The sequence below is a fragment of the Eriocheir sinensis genome, unplaced genomic scaffold (assembly GCF_024679095.1).
Source record: "Eriocheir sinensis breed Jianghai 21 unplaced genomic scaffold, ASM2467909v1 Scaffold1839, whole genome shotgun sequence".
In the NCBI taxonomy this organism is placed as follows: Eukaryota; Metazoa; Arthropoda; class Malacostraca; order Decapoda; family Varunidae; genus Eriocheir; species Eriocheir sinensis.
The window spans coordinates 4042-22904 of record NW_026111227.1 but is presented as its reverse complement, the minus strand read 5'-3'; the positions used below and the strand labels follow the sequence as shown (position 1 = coordinate 22904).

Sequence of the window (18863 nt, the reverse complement as noted above, 5' to 3'; positions counted from 1 at the left end):
AGTAAATGGCATGTGGTGGTAGAGGTGGCGATAGTGTTCATGGCTATATGGGTGATGAGGAACTGGTGTTGGTTTCGGTTATATGGGTGAGAATGGTGATGTTGGTGTTGACGAGAGAATGGTGGTGTTGGTAATATGGGTGGAGTAGACGGTGGTGGTGATGGTATTGAGAGAATGGTGTTGCTGGTGTTGGTTAGGTGGGTGAGGAGAGTGTGTCTGGTCATGCCGGTGATGGTGGGGGTGGTGGTGTTGAGAATGGTGTTGCTAGTATTGGTTAGGTGGGTGAGGAGAGAGCGTTTGGTGATGCCGGTGATGGTGGAGGTCTAGAGAGAGTGGAGTTACGTGTGTTGGTCAGATAGGTGGTGATGGTTGAGAAAGTGGAGTTCCTTGTGTCGGTCATATAGGTGGTGATGATGGTGTTGGTGGTGATGGTCAGAGAGAGTGGAGTTACTTGTGTTCGTCATATAGGTGATGATGGTGATGGTGGTGATGGTTGAGAAAGTGGAGTTCCTTGTGTTGGTCAGATAGGTGGTGATGGTCAGAGAGAGTGGAGTTACCTGTGTTGGTCAGATAGGTGGTGGTGATGGTCAGAGAGAGTGGAGTTACCTGTGTTGGTCAGATAGGTGGTGGTGATGGTCAGAGAGAGTGGAGTTACCTGTGTCGGTCAGATAGGTGGTGATGATGGTCAGAGAGAGTGGAGTTACCTGTGTCGGTCATATAGGTGGTGATGGTGAGCTTGGTCTTGAGTCGGCGTTGAGAGAGGTGTCGTAAGTGTTCCGCCAAGCCCCGCCACCCAGCAGCAGTTGTCGGTAGTGTTGCAGCCTCACAGCCACACACAACACAACACCTGAATGTCGGTAGCGATAGCAGAGCAGTGTTCAAACCGTGTACAAATTGTTATGCAACTTGTAGAAATATCCATGGTATTTAGAATAAAACTCATTGTGTCAAATATACTTGAAAAGTACTACAGCCGTGTTTGTCTACACCCGAAACACACAAAACTGACCCCTACCTAGCTGTCCCTACCCCCTATGTCGATGTACGTAGGGGGAAGGGATGGGAAAATATATATACCTATGTTACGATGTGTTTTAACCCGTCCGATGCGATTGTCAGGGATTTTGCCTTCTCTGGTAGCCTGGTAACATACACTCCCAGGTCTTTCTCTGCCTCTGTGGTGGATAATGGAATGTTTCCCATGTGGTATTGGTGTGCTGGATATCCCTTCACTGGTAGCCTGGTAACATACACTCCCAGGTCTTTCTCTGCCTCTGTGGTGGATAGTGGAGTGTTTCCCATGTAGTATTGGTGTGCTGGATATCCCTTCACTGGTAGCCTGGTAACAAATACTCCCAGGTCTTTCTCTGCCTCTGTGGTGGATAGTGGAGTGTTTCCCATGTGGTATTGGTGTGCTGGATATCCCCTCCCAAGGTGCAGGACTTTACATTTTTCCTCACTGAATTGTAGCAGCCACTTTTTGTTCCATTCCTGTAGCTTGGCGAGGTCTTCTGGTAGGAAATCCACAGTCGAGGGGTTAAGGAAGGACTGGCTAGTTTTAACATTAGTTTACCCCCGACACTAAACAGTCTACCCTATCCATTCCTCTTCATCCCAGCCAGCCCTTCGTCCTCCTCTAAATAATGTGTGTATGTGTGTTATATCTAGGGAAAGGGACTGGAAAATATATATACCCATGTTAAGATGTGTTCTACCCCACCCATACCCCTCCATCCCAGCCCTTCTTCCTCCTCTTAACTGTGTGTGTGTAGGGGTATGTGGAGGTTATATCTAAGGAAAGGGACTGGAAAATATATATACCCATGTTAAGATGTGTTCTACCCCACCCATACCTCTCCATCCCAGCCCTTCTTCCTCCTCTTAACTGTGTGTGTGTAGGGGTATGTGGAGGTTATATCTAAGGAAAGGGACTGGAAAATATATATACCCATGTTAAGATGTGTTCTACCCCACCCATACCCCTCCATCCCAGCCCTTCTTCCTCCTCTTAACTGTGTGTGTGTGTAGGGGTATGTGGAGGTTATATCTAAGGAAAGGGACTGGAAAATATATATACCCATGTTAAGATGTGTTCTACCCCACCCATACCCCTCCATCCCAGCCCTTCTTCCTCCTCTTAACTGTGTGTGTGTAGGGGTATGTGGAGGTTATATCTAAGGAAAGGGACTGGAAAATATGTATACCCATGTTAAGATGTGTTTGAAGGAAGGCCTGGCGAGTGTTAAGTTCAAATATTGGATGAAAAAGAGATATTAGTTGGCCATGGGTGTCTTGTGTGTGGCGAGAGAATTTTGGTGAGTGTGGAATATGAGGAAGTTTTGAGATGTGTTCTTATGATTGGTTTGGAGAAAATGCATAAGAAAGTTGAATAAGGAAAAGAAAATTGAATAAGGAAAAGAAAGTTGAATAAGGAAAAGAAAATTGAATAAGGAAAAGAAAGTTGGATAAGGAAAAGAAAGTTGAAGAAATGGAAAGAATGTTGCTGCTGTTTTATATTGTAGCCGTGAAGAGGAACATCAAATTCAGTTCAGATATTCAGTGGAAGAAACATCAAATTCAGTTCAGATATTCAGTGGAAGAAACATCAAATTCAGTTCAGATATTCAGTGGAAGAAACATCAAATTCAGTTCAGATATTCAGTGAAAGAAGCATCAAATTCAGTTCAGATATTCAGTGGAAGAAACATCAAATTCAGTTCAGATATTCAGTGGAAGAAACATCAAATTCAGTTCAGATATTCAGTGGAAGAAACATCAAATTCAGTTCAGATATTCAGTGGAAGGAACATCAAAATTCAGTTCAGATATTCAGTGGAAGAAACATCAAATTCAGTTCAGATATTCAGTGGAAGAAACATCAAATTCAGTTCAGATATTCAGTGGAAGAAACATCAAATTCAGTTCAGATATTCAGTGGAAGAAACATCAAATTCAGTTCAGATATTCAGTGGAAGAAACATCAAATTCAGTTCAGATATTCAGTGGAAGAAACATCAAATTCAGTTCAGATATTCAGTGGAAGAAACATCAAATTCAGTTCAGATATTCAGTGGAAGAAACATCAAATTCAGTTCAGATATTCAGTGGAAGGAACATCAAAATTCAGTTCAGATATTCAGTGGAAGAAACATCAAATTCAGTTCAGATATTCAGTGGAAGAAACATCAAATTCAGTTCAGATATTCAGTGGAAGGAACATCAAAATTCAGTTCAGATATTCAGTGGAAGAAGATATATCAGTACGATGGTGTGGTTGTTTTGTGTTCTGGCGAAGAAAGTGTAAAATTCCCTTCATGTTATTAAGTGGAAGAAAGTATATCAGCAAGATGTGGCTGTTCTGTGTTGATGTAGTGAAAATCTTGGTTTGACTGAAGATCCACGGAAAATTTGCCCCAGTGTAAACAGCCCCTTTAGGAAACCAAGCTATACATTAAAGACCGACAGAATTGAATAAGTAATAGAAAAATAAAGGAAAATAGATAAAAAAGATAATAGATAAGAGATTGAGGTATGAGGTATGCACTAAGGACCGACCGAACTGAATAAAATGCAGAAAAACAATACATAAATAAAACCAGCGGAAAAGGAGTTAGCCACAGAGCAATTGAGGAAAACGAAATCACATTAGCAAACCAAATCAAGGAAAATAAAAGTTAAAATTCATAAAGCTTTTTTTTTTTTACGGTAAAGGAAACGAAAAAAAAGAGAAAAAGGAGAAAAAACGAGTATTGAAGACGTAGAAGAAAAACAGGAAACCATTATCAAGGCAAACCAAAAGCATATGTCTCGTGTGTTGCGTCGAGTGTCCAGTGCTCCGAGTGTTCCAAAAGGTGTCGCCGGGAGTGTTGCCTCGCTCTCGCAACTTCACAGGACCAACTCAAGCTCATGTTGTCCTGTGTTGCATCGAAACATCATACCAGTGTTGCGTGTGGAGGGGTGTGTTCCGGCGAGCTTGTGTTGCGTGTGTAGGGGTGTGTTCTGGCGAGCTTGTGTTGCGTGTGAAGAGATGTGTTCTGGCGAGCTTGTGTTGCGTGTGTGGAGGGGGGTGTTCCGGCGAGCTTGTGTTGCGTGTGAAGAGATGTGTTCTGGCGAGCTTGTGTTGCGTGTGGAGTGTTGAAACTGGTCCTGGAAATGGTGCAATGCCTGGAGGAAACTAATTAAGGAACTGTGATTGTGTTGCATATGGCGGAAGTTAAGAGGAGGAGGAGGAGGAAGAGGAGGAGGAGGAGGAGGAAGAGGAGGAGGAGGAGGAATAGAGGAGGAAAAGGTTGTAAGAATATATGACTGTGCAGCATCTGGTAAAAGTTTAGAGAGGAGGAGGAGGAAGAGGAGACGAGGAGGAGGAGGAAGAGGAGGAGGAGGAGGAGATTATAGGAAACTCAGGGTAAACTCACACTGTAATTACACAACATCTGGCAAATATTCAACAACAAGGAGGAAGAGGAAGAGGAGGAAGAGGAGGAGGAGGGGTAGTGTTGTGTGTGGGGGAGGCCTACACAAACACCCTTACCCCCCCTACCCTACCCCCCCCCCCCCAAAAAAAAAAAAAGTATTGACATGTAGAGCTTGTGATTGTGTGTGTGTGTGTGTGTGTGTGTGTGTGTGTGTGTGTGATGGATGGAGAGGAGGAGAGGCAGCCCCCCGAACATAAGCCAGGGAGGGAGGGGGGGAGGGAGGAGGCGGCTATACGTACACACACACACACACACACACACACACACACACACACACACACAGCAGGAAAATATGTGACCGTTAGAAAAAGGAAGAAAAGACAGATATTCATGATTTTTCAACACACTGGAAGACAATAAGAATTACTAATGACATGACTGACTGGTCTCTCATATATGATTTTACGTGTCATTTATAATCACTAACACCTGTTCCTTTATGTGTTTCTTTAATGTGGAAAACCTGTAACACACACACACACACACACACACACACACAACAATAAAACTGACTGGTTCTCTGTTTATCTATTCCTTCATTACCCTTTTTCTCTGTTCACACACACACACACACACACACACACACACACACACACACACACACACACACACACACACACACACACACACACACACAGGTACACACGCATCAATGACTGGTTCCTAGAAAAAAATATATATATAAACTTTCTGTATGTCATGATTAACACTTATTCCATGTTATTACTTTTTTATGTTAATGATGGAAGCTTCAGTCACTTCTTAATATTAGCCCCACTCAGCCACTCAGTCAATAATAATGTTAATAATCGCTAAATTTATCCCTCTTATGTTCCCTCTTCCTTCCCCTTAATCAGTTAACAATAATACTTATGAAAATAATACCTTAGTTCCCCTTTTAATACCTCCGTTTTCCCCCTTAAAGATATCCTAGTTTCCCTTGTAATACGTTAGTTTCCCCATTTTAAATATCTTAGTCCCCCTTATAATACCAGTTTTCTCCTTTTAAATATCTCAGTCTCCCTAATAATACCTGTTTTCTCCTCAAAATATCTCGGTTCCCCAAATAATATCTTAATTTTTCCCCTTATTATATCTCAATCCCTCTTATAATGCTTTAATTCCCCTTTGAGTACCTTAGTTTTTCCCTTTTAATATATTCCAGTCCCCCTTGTAATACCTCAGTTTTTCCCCATTAAAATACCACGGTCCCCCCTTGAAATACCTCAGTCTCCCTTTTAGTACCTTTAGTTTGCCCCTTAGGATCTCTCAAGTCCCCCCTAAAATACCTCAATTCCTCGTTTAATATTTTAGTTGTACCTTTTAAATATCTCCGTCTCCATTAAAGTCCCCCAGGTCTCCCCTTTAAAATACTTCAGTGCCCCTTAAAGTACCTCAGTTCTCCCCATTCAAATACTTCAGTGTCCCTTAAAATCCCTCAGTTCTCCCCTCTAAAATACTTAAGTGCCCCTTAAAATCCATCAGTTCTCCCCTCTAAAATACTTCAGTGCCCCTTAAAATCCCTCAGTTCTCCCCTCTAAAATACTTCAGTGCCCCTTAAAATCCCTCAGTTCTCCCCTCTAAAATACTTCAGTGCCCCTTAAAATCTCTCAGTTCTCCCCTTTAAAATACTTCAGTGCCCCTTAAAATCCATCAGTTCTCCCCTCTAAAATACTCCAGTGCCCCTTAAAATCCCTCAGTTCTCCCCTCTAAAATACTTCAGTGCCCCTTAAAATCCCTCAGTTCTCCCCTCTAAAATACTTCAGTGCCCCTTACAATGCCTCAATTCCCCCCCACCCCCTCAGCAGAGCCTCGTCGAGTCACCTTCTACCATTACCCGTGTTTGTATCCTTAGTGTTGTTGCTTCTATTAACTCGCTTCCTGGCTTTTGCTTTTCGCTTCTCGGTGTCAGTAACCAACCCACAGCTAGGACGCAGGCCGGAGGGGGTCTGGGGGGCAGGGAGGGGGAGGAGGGGTTTTCTCTCCCTCTCTCCTTCCCTCCCTTTCTCCATTCTTCCTCTGGTCATCATGGGAAGGAAGGGAAGGAGGAGATTGAGGTGGTGTGTGTATATTTGTGTGTATATCCTTGTGTGTGTGTGTGAGTGTGTGTGTGTGTGTGTGTGTGTGTGTAAGCTTCATAACCACAGCATATTGAGAAAAAATAATCTGAAACTAGGATCAACTCAATAACAGAGAGAGAGAGAGAGAGAGAGAGAGAGAAAGCGTATATAATAGAACGAAAGAGATTGAAAAGAAGTAGAAGGCTCTTGTAGAATTATATAGAGAGATTTAGGAGTATGTAAAGAATTATATATAAGAGTAAATAACAAAAATAGAAGTGTTTAGAAGATTTATAGAGAAAGATAAGGTTAAAAAGTGTAAAGACATATATATATATAAGGAATGTCAGTTAGTAAGATTGAAGAATGAGAGAGAGAGAGAGAGAGAGAGAGAGAGAGAGAGAGAGAGTGTGTGTGTGTGTGTGTGTGTTTCAAAATCAGTCAGTCAACCTTGATAAATTTTTTGTTGGGTGACTAAAAAGAAATATGGAGATGAAAAAAATATCTATTGAAATTATGAAAAAATATATTAGTGATGATGTAAAAGAATGGAAAAAAAGAAAAAAGCAATCAGATGTATGTATATTTTTTCTTTTCATTCACAAAAACAAAAACAAAAAGTAAAAAAAAAAAATAGAGAAAGAAGAAATAGAATCACAGCAAATTTTTAAGTCAATTCACAATTTTTTTTATATATACGTAGAAATACAATTTTTTTTATACAAATTTCCCCTTAAAACCTCAACACCCGTTTTCTATGCATCTAATTTGTGTCTCATTCATGCCATTGATGATGTAAAAAAAATATTCAAAAATTGGCGCTGGTGGTGGTGGTGGTGGTGATGGTGGTCCGCTAGGTGGCTGGTCGAACAGTGGTGGTGGTGGTGGTGGTGGTGATAGGTGCTGTTCTGGTGCTGTCGCTGTGGTGGTAAGTGCTTTCTGGTGTGGCTTGGTGGTGGTGGTGGTGATGATGGTGGTTGACAGTGGTGAGGCTGTGGTGTTGGTGGTTGTGGTTATACTCTCTTGGTTAGCTGTGGTGGTGGTGGTGGTGGTGAGTCAAGTGGTGTCGATTGTGGTGTCGTATCTCAGTCCCTCCAGGTGTTGTATTCCCCTAATTAAGACAGGTAGGAGGTAGTTTGGACAGGTAAAAACATGGCTGTCATTTTTTTTTTTTTTTTTGTGAGGTCGAGAAAGAAATCAGCCAGTCAGTCAAATCTCAGGTCTGCCAGGTATTGGTGTCTCCCTAATTAGACAGGTGAACAGGTAGATTTTTGACAGGTATAAAGTAGAATTTGGACCGGTATAATTAGGCAGGTATGAATTTGACAGGTATAAAGTAGAATTTGGACAGGTAGAATTAGACAGGAATAAAGTAGATTTTGGACAGGTATAAAGTAGAATTTGGACCGGTATAATTAGGCAGGTTTGAAGTAGATTTTCGACAGGTATAATTTGACAGGTATAAAGTAGAATTTAGACAGGTAAAATTAGACAGGAATAAAGTAGATTTTGGCCAGGTATGAAGTAGAATCTGGACAGGTATAAAGCAGAATTTGGACAGGTATAATTTGACAGGTATAAAGTAGAATTTGGACAGGTATAAAGTAGAATTTGGACAGGTAGAATTTGACAGGTATAAAGTAGAATTTGGACAGGTATAATTTGACAGGTATAAAGTAGAATTTGGACAGGTAGATTTAGACAGGTGAACAGGTAGATTTTTGACAGGTATAAAGTGGAATTAGGACAGGTATAATTTGACAGGTGTAAAGTAGAATTTGGACAGGTATAAAGTGGAATTTGGGCAGGTATAATTTGACAGGTGTAAAGTAGAATTTGGACAGGTATAAAGTGGAATTTGGACAGGTATAATTTGACAGGTGTAAAGTAGAATTTGGACAGGTATAAAGTGGAATTTGGACAGGTATAATTTGACAGGTATAAAGTAGAATTTGGACAGGTATAATTTGACAGGTATAAAGTAGAATTTGGACAGGTATAATTTGACAGGTATAAAGTAGAATTTGGACAGGTATAATTTGACAGGTATAAAGTAGAATTTGGACAGGTATAATTTGACAGGTGTAAAGAAGAATTTGGACAGGTATAAAGTGGAATTTGGACAGGTATAATTTGACAGGTGTAAAGTAGAATTTGGACAGGTATAAACAGACAGGTATAAGATATAATTTGGACAGGTGTAAACAGACAGGTACAATATATAATTTGGGCAGGTATAAACAGACAGGTACAAGATATAATTTGGACAGGTATAATCAGACAGGTATAAGGTAGAATTTGGACAGGTATAAACAGACAGGTACAAGATATAATTTGGACAGGTATAAACAGACAGGTACAAGATATAATTTGGACAGGTATAAACAGACAGGTACAAGATATAATTTGGACAGGTATAAACAGACAGGTATAAGGTATAATTTGGACAGGTATAAACAGACAGGTACAAGATATAATTTGGACAGGTATAAACAGACAGGTATAAGGTAGAATTTGGACAGGTATAAACAGACAGGTACAAGATATAATTTGGACAGGTATAAACAGACAGGTATAAGACAGAATTTGGACAGGTATAAGGTAGAATTTGGACAGGTAAAATCACTCATTATTATTATTATTATCGTTACTATTATTTTTTATTTGGGTAGGTTGAAGGAAAGGTCAGACAGGTAACTCCAATCTCAGGTGTTCCAGGTGTGATTCTTTCCTAATTAAAAAAAAATAGGTCTATAGAAGGGAGGAAAATGGAGATAGGCTCAGATTTAATTGTTTTTCATCGTTATTTCTTTTGATATTTTCTGTTTCACCTTTTTTTTTCTTTCATTTAGTCTTCCCCTTTATTATATTACACACACACACACACACACACACACACACACACACACACACACACACACACACACACACACTTTTTTCCCTATTATTATTTGCATTTTTTTTTATTTTTTTTTTATTCCTCATCTTTTTTTCTCCTTTTCTTTATCCTTCATCTTCCTTTTCTTTTCTTTTTCTTATTGTAATTTATCTCTTTTTCTCCTTTTTCTTTTTTAGTCTTCTTCTTCTTCTTCTGTTTTCCTTTCTTTTTATCTTCTTTTTTAATCATTAGAACTACATTTTTTATTCATTTCTTTTCCTCCTTTATTCACTTTCCTTCATTCCTTCTCATTGTTTCTTCTCCTTCTCTTCTTCTTTTCATATTTTTTTTTCGTTTCTTGTTTTTCCTTATTTCTATTTCCTTTTCCTACACTTTTCCTGACATTCAGAAAGTAGAGATGGTAGTAGTAGTAGTAGTAGTAGTAGTAGTAGTTGTAGTAGTAGTTGTAGTAGTAGTGGTATATGGTTTGCGCGCGCACACACACACCCTCTCTCTCACACACACACACACACACACACACACACACACACACACACACACACACCATCACCTTTCCAATAATAATAATAACAGATTCACCACCACCACCACCACCATCACCACCACCACCACCACCACCACCACACCTCCAGAACAGACAGACAGATATAGGTAGGGAAGGAATAGGTAAGAAAATAATAGCTGCAATTGATAGGTAAGAATATGGGTAGGAAGGAGGGGAAGAAATATAAGATAAGCTAAATAGGGAAGGAAATAGGCAAATAGGTTAATAGGTCAATAGTGTAACATTAAGGTAGGTCGGTAAAGAGGACGAAATATAAGGACAGCTGATGAGATGAAATAGTTAAAAATAGGTAAAAATATAAAGAAAATGGGTAGATAGGTAGATAGGTAGACTCAAATACAGCTAGCCCAGTCCACAATATGGCTAAGTGACCCCCTATTTTCTTTATCCTATACTAAGCCAATGTACTTTATTTGGAGGGACTGAGAGAGAGGGAGAGGAAGGGGGGATGGTGCGTGGAGGCTTGCTCTGGTGAGGAGGCTGGAGGGCATTGCTTTGACTGTGGCTGTAGCGAAATGGGTGGTGATGGGAGGGGTTAGGAGATGGTGGTGGTGGTGGTGGAGGGGAAGACAGGTATGGTGATGTAGGTGATGGTGTTTTGTTTTTATTTTTCGTCTCTGCTTTTTTGGTGGTCATGGTGGTCGGCCCCTTTCCGTTATGGCGCGGGCAGGTTTTTATAGTGGTGCCATCTTGCTTGGCTCATGTTGGCCCCTGGAGTCTGGGTTGATAGGCGGTCTTCGGGGTAGCATGTGGGTAGTCATGGGTCACTCGACGGGGGCCGAACACTGACAGCTTGTGGCGGCGGGCGGAACGCGAACCACTCAGCTACCGCCTCCCTCTAACGGTGGTGATGAGCGGGGCTTTGCTATTAGTAAGGTCTGTGGAGATGAAGGGATGGTGATGAGGCAGGCTTTGGTGGTTTTGGGGCAGGCTTTGGTGCTGGCGCTGGTGGTGGTGGTGATGGTGGTAGGCTCTGAGGTGCTGGGACAGGTGATGGGGCAGGCTTTGGTGCTGGCGCTGGTGGTGGTGGTGGTGATGGAGGTGGTGGTCATTTTCCCCCGTATATGCAATGGTGTTGAAGGGGTGGTGGTGTTGGGGCAGGCTTTGGTGTTGGTGGTGGTAGGCCCTGTGTGTTGCAGGTGAAGGGATGATGGTGTTGGGGCAGGCTTTGGTGGTAATGGGACAGGCTTTGGTGGTGGTGGTGGTAGGCTCTGAGGTGCTGGGCAGTTGGTAATACCTGTGTGTGTGTTGCAGGTGAAGGGGTGGTGTGTCTCGGGGCGGGGTCGGTGATAGCGTCCCGGGAGGTCCCTCAGTGTTGCCCATACTGCTCCAAGCTCATCAGTAACTTTTATAACCTCAAGAAACACATCGCCACCATGCACCAGTCGCCGGCATTCTACCACGCCTGCGCCCATTGTAGTGCGGCCTTCAGAACTGCCGAGTACCTGCGCAAACACCTTGTCAACGTACACAAGTACCCCGTCAAGAAGAAGAAGTGAACCTCTCTTGCATTACGCTGATCTCATAACATGATATTTTGGTTGACTCTCTCTCCCTCTCCCTCTCCCTCTCCCCCTCCCCCTCCCTCTCCCCACCTCTCCCTCTCCCTACCCCTTTCCTTCTCCCCCCCCCCACTATCCTTCTCCCTCTCCCTCTCCCCCCCCCACCCCACTCTCCCTCTCCCTCTCCCTACCTCTCCCTCTCCCTACCCCTCTCCCTCCCCACCATCCCTCGCCCTCCCCCACTCTCCCTCTCCTTCTCCCACCCCCACTATCCCTCTCCCTCTCCCCCCCCACCCCACTCTCCCTCTCCCTCTCCCCACCTCTCCCTCTCCCTACCCCTCTCCTCCCCCCCCCACTATCCCTCTCCCACCCCCACTCTCCCTCTCCTTCTCTCCCCCCACTCTCCCTCTCCTCCCCCCACTCCCTCTCCCCCATCTCCCTCTCCCCCTCTCCCCCCTCTCCCTCTCTCCCACCCCACTCTCCCTCTCCCATGCCCACTCTCCCTCTCCCCTCCCACCCTCCCTCCCTCCCTCCCCTCTCCCTCTCCCTCTCCCTAGTTCATGTCACAAATGTATCCTAAGCGAGATGACGATGATGATGATTGCTATTATTACTATAATTAAGAGTAGGCATCTAACTATATATCTATATACACATATGAATACATTATAGACTGTATCTGACTACCTATAGCTCCTATATATTTATTTTTATATATCTAAGTCTAGGTGACATTCAAATGACCTGTAAACTTCTTGAGAAATAATATTATGCTGTGCTGTGTTTAGTCACCCGGAGGCCCGCCAGCACCCGCCCCCTCCCTCCTAGTGAGTGTTGTGTGTGTGTGTGTGTGCTCTGCCCCGCCCCACAGCCCAAGCCACCCCGTGTGATAACCCCCGCCCGCCCTTGCCGCCCCAGCCCCGCGCCCCGTAGTCTGTGATAGCCGGGGGGGCAGGTGCTGCACGCCCACACCCGACTCCCGGGGTGGCCCTCAGCCCCCGTTCCCCGTGCCCCAGCCCTGCCACCTTGTCCTCCTCCCCCCCTGTCCTGCCCTCCCCTTCCCACCCCCTGGCCTCCCCCTGTCCTCCCCTGCCCTTCGTCTGTCCTCTCCTGCCCTTCCTCTGTCCTCCCCTGCCCTACCTCTGTCCTCCCCTGCCCTCCTATCCTGCCCTCCTCCCCTGTCCTCCCCTGCCCTTCCTCTGTCCCTCCTGCCCTTCCTCTGTCCTCTCCTGTCCTTCCTCTGTCCTCCCCTGCCCTTCCTCTGTCCTCCCCTGCTCTCCCTCTGTCCTCCTATCCTGCCCTCCTCTCCTGCCCTCCCTGCCCTCCCCTGTCCTCCCCTGCCCGTCCTCTGTCCTCTCCTGCCCTTCCTCTGTCCTCTCCTGCCCTTCCTCTGTCCTCCCCTGCCCTTCCTCTGTCCTCCTATCCTGCCCTCCTATCCTGCCCTCCCCCTGCCCTCCCCTTCCCTTCCTCTGTCCTCCCCTGCCCTTCCTGTCCTCTCCTGCCCTTCCTCTGTCCTCCTATCCTATCCTCCTATCCTGCCCGCCCCGCCCCTCCCCCTGGCCTTCCGCCCCCTTGTTCTGCCCCCCTCCCGTCCTCCACCCCTTCTGTGCCCCCCCCCCCCCCCGGCCTTGCTGTCCTCGGCCTGCCCGGCGCGTCGTGTGGGGGCCGGCGTGGTGCGCGGCGCGGCGCCCCGCACCTTGTGATGCTGTGCTGTGTTGATGTAGATGCCAAATGTTGAGTCTGCCGTGGCGGACACCTCCGGGCGGCGGCGGCGCCGGGCGGGCGGCGGGTGGAAAGTGATAGAGGCGCCGCGCGGCGTGCGACGTATTCTCAATATTCTGTGATACTAGTTGAGTTGACGCCCCGCGGCCTGAGGCGCGGGCTGCGGGGCGCGGGGCGGCGCGGCGCGGGGCCCGCGCCCCCGGCGGCCCTGTGCCAAGAAGTGTTGGTCGCTCGGCGCGCCCCGGGCCCCGCCCCGCCCCGCCCCGCCGCAGTTCTGTGATGTGTTGTGCCGTGCATGCACTGGACCATTGGTGGGCTCTAGGTGATACACTGTAGCTTTAAATCTAAGAATTATTAGTACGCGTTAACGATTAACCTGGCGAGGCCGGCGGAGGCGCTGCCCTGCCCCGCCGGAACCCGCCGCCCCCGGCCCGCGGGCCCGCCGCCGCCCGTAGCTCCACCCCCGCGGGGCGCCCGCCGCCGCCGTGGCCGCGGGCGCCCGGCCAGGCGAGAGTAGGCGCGCCCCGGCCCCGCGTGTAGGCTTGCCACGCTTGTTGTTGTCCCGGTAATCCGGCGTCGTGTCGGCGGCGAGCGGCGCCACAGTTTGCTGCTGTTCATAGCGATAAAGACTCCTGCTAGCGTTAAGACACACGCCCCGACGCGCCGTGCTCGGGGCGGCCATGAAAGACAACCAACACCAGCTCCGCCGAGCTGAACACTTAGTCACCCGCCTCGCCCCGCCCCGCGGCGCGGGCCCCTCCACCTCGGGGCGCGCCGCCTTGGGCACACAAGGCCCTTGGCGGACGCCCAGCCAGGCACCGCCCGGCGTGGCAGGCGGGGCCGCAGCGCCACGGGGCCGCGGGGCCGCCCCAGGCACCCCAACAGTTCCTGAGTGTGACCGACACTGTAGCTGCCTTCGCCAGTGCTGTAGAAACACCGGTAGACTTACGCTAACGATGCCTCCTCAAGCCTTGACAGCCTCCCAACAGTGTGCGGCGTCGACTCCCCCCCCCCCCCCCCAGCCCTCCCCCATAAGACCAGGCAGCGTGACCCCCACCCCCCGTCACCCCCAGGCCACCACGGCCCTCACTGCCGCCCGTGTGTGTGTGTGTGTGTGTGTGCCCGACCATCAGTGCGGCACACAGGCAGGGCGCAGCGTCGGTGCCCCGTGTTCTTGTTTTCAAGGACCACCACCACCATTACTGACACCACCACCACCACCGCCACTCACCACACCCCGTGTCGCCGTGGGGGGAGCGACGCCCCCGTCAATTCATTCGCCAGACTTTCAGTCGTTTGTTGCTGTTTACGAAAAGTGTCACCAAAACCCTCTTCCAAGGATACTTCCTGGCTGCCACGGCAGCCCGCCCGCCCCGCCCACGCCGCACCAGCCCTGTATCGGGGCGGGGCGGGGCTGAAACCTGGCTGCCCGTCGCGCGCCAATCAGCGGAGGCGCGGGAGGGCCGGCCCGACACGCGGCGGTGCCCGCGCGCCCGCCCGGCGGCGGCGGCGGCGGCACGTCTCTGCCGCCGCCGCCGCCGCTGCCGCCAGGCGCGTGGACCTAACGAGTAGCGTGTGTGCGTACGTGCGTGTAGTGTAAGGCGGTGAATGTGATACTCTGGCGTGTAGTGATCTGAGATTGTGATACTTTTCTTAAGGAGCCAATGGTTGGTAACTCGTCAAGACAACTTTTGTACTGTTGACACATTAAAAGGCTAAGGAACACACCACGGGTTTTACTGTGTGTGTGTGTGTGTGTGTGTGTGTGTGTGTGTGTGTGTGTGCGTGTGTGTGTGTGTGTGTGTGTCCTGCCCCCCAGCAGGCACTCAGCCAAACACAGGCCTGGCAGGGACAGGATGGAGTGCTGCTGCTGCTACCGCTGTTATTGTTGTTGCTGTTAGTTATTATATTATTATTATTATTATTATTATTATTATTATTATTATTATTATTATTATTATTATTATTATTAGTGTATTATTATTATTACTATTAGTCTATTATTATTATTATTATTATTATTATTATTATTATTATTATCATTATCATTATCATTATTATTATTATTATTATTATTATTATTATTATTATTATTATTATTATTATTATTATTATTATTATTATTATTATTATTATTATTATTATTATCATTATCATTATTATTATTATTATTATTATTATTATTATTATTATTATTATTATTACTGCTAATATTGTTGTCGTAGTTGTTGTTATTGACGTTGCTGTTCTTGGTAAGGATGAGTAAGCAATTTTTTACCTGATAGTCTGAACTTGTTCCTGTGTGTGTGTGTGTGTATGTGTGTGTGTGTGTGTGTGTGTGTGTGTGTCGCCGTGAGTGACCCGGGTGTTGTGTATGTTACAGATCCTGACGCGGCGGACAAGGCGGAGCGGCACCTCATGTGCGGCGACGACCTGCGGCACGACGCGCGCTACGACGCGCCGCCGCCGCCGGAGCCACGGCCGGAGGTGCGCCACGAGCCGCCGCTGGACCTGCGGGAGGTGCGGCCCCCGCCCTGCACGGAGCAGCAGCAGCAGCAGCAACACCAGCAGCAGCAGCAGCAGCAGCAGCAGCGCCTGGAGCCGCGGCCCGAGGTGGTGCCGGTGGGGCCGGGCCCCGGGGAGCGTGTGGCCGCCTCGCCGCCGCTGCCGCCCAGCTCGCTGCCACACTCGTGCCAGCTGTGCGGGAAGCTCATCTCCTGCCGCCGCAACCTGTGGAAGCACATGGAGCGCGTCCACTTCAACAACCCCGCCGTCCGCTGCTCGCTGTGCGCCAAGATGTTCAAAAACAAGTACGCCCTCAAGGACCACCAGCGCATCTACCACGGCGGCCTCAGCGAGCCGCCGCCGCCTCCGCCCCACTCCTCGCTGCTGTCCCGCATCCTGCAGGACCCGCGCCACGCCCAGGGCCACCCGCCGCAGCCCCACGACCCCCGCCACCCGCCGCCCATGGACCTCCAGCAGCCGCCCCTCATGCCTCGCGAGCCCCTCCTGCGGCGGCCTCTGGAGCCCCACGGCCAGCCGCTGGGCCGCCGCCACCACGAGGACGAGGACGTGGCCGGCGCCGCTTTACCGGGCATGGGCATGGGCGCCATGATATCAGTCGTTGGCGCCCAGCATGGTGGGCAGCCCCTCCTCGCTGGCGCCGCCCGCCCGGACTGGCCCACGCAGGACAACCCGCTGGCGCTCGTCAACCGCGCCTTCCTCTCCGAGCTGCACCAGCTGGTCACCAAGGCAGACTAGGCGCCGCGGCGCCCCGCTAGTCCCGCCCCAGCCCCGAAGCAGCAGCAGGCGGGTGCAGGGGCCGTCGGGCCACCATCTCACTCTCGATAGCTTTAACCTCCTTGGGAGTCCCGCTGTTACCAAACGGGAGCCGCGTCCTTCCCGGTGGCCGGCGGACACGGCCGCAGCCGCCGCCGCCGCAGCAGTAGTCGTCGTTGCCAGGATAGTCTCTGGCGTTGTGTGTTCAGCCCGCACCGCCGCAGCAGCTACTACTACTACTACTACCGTACGTACGTACGTAGGCAGCCTAACACTGGACGCACACGCTTCCCTAACTCACTCATCGCCAGCAGGGGAGTGGGGGCATTGTTGACCTGCTTCGGATCTTTCATTCCAGCGTCTTAGCCTGTGATGTGAGCGTGATACGAGACACTTCTCGATTGGGTTATGATAAAATTTTTAATATATTGGATTCATTTATCTCAAGTAAATGCCCAAAATAGCGTTTATTGGCTGTGATAGAAGTAATGTCGAACTCTGTATGGATGCGTTAGAGAAGCCTGTTGAGGATCCTACGAGAAGAAGATTCTGAATCAGTAATCAATGTGTCCTATGACTGCCTGAGCCGCGCGCCGCCCCGCCCACGGCCCCCCGCCGCCCGCCCCGCGGGGCTGCCCCCTCGCCGGCCCCCCCGCCCCCCAGCATGTCCTTGTTGATGGTTCAGCCTTTGTACTCCAGATGTAATAGTTCACAGTATTTGCTCAGACGGTGGTCGAGGCGCCCGCCGCCGCCGCCCGCCGTCCCGCCCCGCGCGGCACGCACCGCCGCGCGTGTTCCTCCGCGCGTCCATACAGGACCCCGCTGGCCGCGGCGGCGGCGGCGGCGGTGGCGACGCTGCTCCGCAAGCAGTAGTCGCCGCCGCCGCCGCCGCCGCCGCCGCCAGCCGTGCCAAGTGCCGCACGACAAGAGCTGTGCCTTGCGCTTCTGTACCGTGAAACATTCGCCCCGCGCCGCGGCCCAGACCCAGCCCCCTCCTCGCGTGGGGGCTGGCTGCGGGGCGCGGCGCAGCCCGGGGGGGAGGGGCCGGCGAGGAGGGGCAGAGAGCAGCACCGCGGGTCGCCGCAGCCCGGGGCCAGCGGGAGGCAGCCCGTTTATACTCTCACCTTCGTGAAGGCTGTGTCTCCGTTTCTGTGATGTAATGAAGTGTGCTGTTGTAACGGTTATGCAGAGCTCTTTATATTTTTGATACTGTAGAGTATTTTGCGCAAGGTTCCTAGGTATAACTGATAATTTTCGCAAGCTGGGAGCTGAGTGGAACCCGCGCGTGGCCGCCGCGCCGCGCCGCGTCGCCGCCGCCGCCGCCGCCGCCGGGCGAGAAAGCCTGGCCCGGCCCGCGCCCCGCCGCCCCGGGCCAGCGGCGGCGGTTCCTCAGGTCTCGTGAAGATGCAAGTTGCTACGTCCAGAGCAATATGGTGGAGGAGGCTGAGCAGTTTGTTGGCCGCAATGGTTCAAGAGTTAGTCTAACAACCAAATGCTTTTCATACTTAAAACCGAACACTGACGCCCGAGTGTGTAGCAGCGGCGGGCGGGGCCGCGCGCGACGCGACGCGCCGCCGCCCGCCGCGGGAGAGGCACCAGCAGTGATAGCCTCTATTTTGATATTTATGATGGCCAAGTGGTGCTCTAGTCTATTTTACTATTTATGGGTTGTGATATAGTGACTGAGCTTTAATACTGTGTATGTTATACTACGGCATTGATGGAGGCTCGCGGGACGCTCGCCAGCGAGGAGCCGTTGTTGTCCTGTACATACCGTGCGTGTCCGTGTACTGGAGAGTAGGGCCGCGCCGCAAGCCGGCCGCGAGGGAGTCTGGACCTGGTCTTTCATACGAGGTGTCTTGTGTGGCACGCCGCCGCCGCCACACCACACACACACACACACACACACACACACACACACACACACACACACACACACACACACTCACCGCCTCTACACCACGCCTCCGCCGCCGCCACACTGTACCACACACTGCCGCCATGCCGCACCACACTGCCACGTGTACCACTCCACCACCACCACCACCACCGCCCCGCCGTGACCCAGCGCAGCAGCAGCAGCAGCAGCGGCGGGGGCCCTGCAGCGCGCCGCCGCTCAGGCCCCGGTCTGCTGCTGCTGCTGCTGCGTCTTGTTGACAGTTCTATGACTTTGTGTCCGTTGTTGATGAACACACACACACACACACACACACACACACACACACACACACACACACACGCACGCACGCACACGCGCGGGGCCTCGCCGGCCGCTGGGACTCTTGGTTCAGCAACGCGTCAAGGAAATGTTGAAATATTTTCGGAGTTGAGCTTGTGTCAGCTACTGTTTAGATGTTTACT

The 18863-nt window shown here is 49.6% G+C and overlaps 2 long non-coding RNA genes and 1 pseudogene across 5 annotated transcripts; all 3 read left to right on the top strand.

Annotated features, from left to right (window-relative positions):
- The first annotated feature begins 18 nt into the window (after positions 1-18).
- On the top strand, positions 19-1490 carry LOC126990640 (uncharacterized). Its single transcript, XR_007744610.1, has 3 exons — positions 19-407; positions 529-1260; positions 1360-1490. It is a non-coding gene; the product is annotated as an uncharacterized LOC126990640 (long non-coding RNA).
- A 6001-nt stretch (positions 1491-7491) lies between these two features.
- On the top strand, positions 7492-9174 carry LOC126990641 (uncharacterized). Of its 4 annotated transcripts, none has more exons than XR_007744615.1 (3): positions 7492-8603; positions 8640-9035; positions 9072-9174. It is a non-coding gene; the product is annotated as an uncharacterized LOC126990641 (long non-coding RNA). The 4 variants fall into 4 exon arrangements; XR_007744612.1 differs by having other exon boundaries at positions 7492-7849; positions 7959-8603; positions 8640-9147; XR_007744614.1 differs by having other exon boundaries at positions 7492-8132; positions 8191-8603; positions 8640-9147.
- A 6324-nt stretch (positions 9175-15498) lies between these two features.
- Positions 15499-17692, top strand: LOC126990642 (mastermind-like protein 3; annotated as a pseudogene).
- Positions 17693-18863: the final 1171 nt, after the last annotated feature.